The sequence below is a fragment of the Octopus bimaculoides genome, chromosome 17, assembly GCF_001194135.2.
Source record: "Octopus bimaculoides isolate UCB-OBI-ISO-001 chromosome 17, ASM119413v2, whole genome shotgun sequence".
Classification (NCBI taxonomy): domain Eukaryota; kingdom Metazoa; phylum Mollusca; class Cephalopoda; order Octopoda; family Octopodidae; genus Octopus; species Octopus bimaculoides.
Genome location: NC_068997.1, coordinates 47370263 through 47370818, shown reverse-complemented (window position 1 = coordinate 47370818; position 556 = coordinate 47370263).

The following is a 556-nucleotide window of genomic DNA, read 5'->3' as shown; positions in this document are numbered from 1 at the left end:
ACCCACCATTGCTAGACGATCGATGTTGGTGTGTTTACATCCCCTAAATTAGTGGTTCGGTAAAAGAGACCGATAAAATAAGTAGTAGGCTTGCAAAGAATAAGTCCTGGTGTCGATTTGTTCGACTAAAGGCGGTGCTCCAGCATGGCCGCAGTCAGGTGACTGAAACAAGTAAAAGAATAAAGGAAAAAAGAATATATATGTGGGCGGGGTGTCTTTGTGTTTGCGTTTGTCCCCGACAACCACTTGACAACCGGTGTTGGTGTGTTTTCCAGAGGATGTAGCAACCGTTACCAATATAGCATAAGAACTTACCTTAGGGGATCATTAACTAGATTCCTTAAGGGTCGTTCTCACAGTTCATATTTATATTATAAGGTTTTTAACTTTTAAATTTTCATATTCAAAAGAGACAGAGACTTCAAACTCGATATATCGATTTATTCACCACTCTATGTTAACATTTCTGTGCCAAACTTATCCAGTGACTGGTCCATTGGATTTAGACATTTGGCACTTCTTCAGGAGTGGTTACCAACCGAACAAAACACGAAAG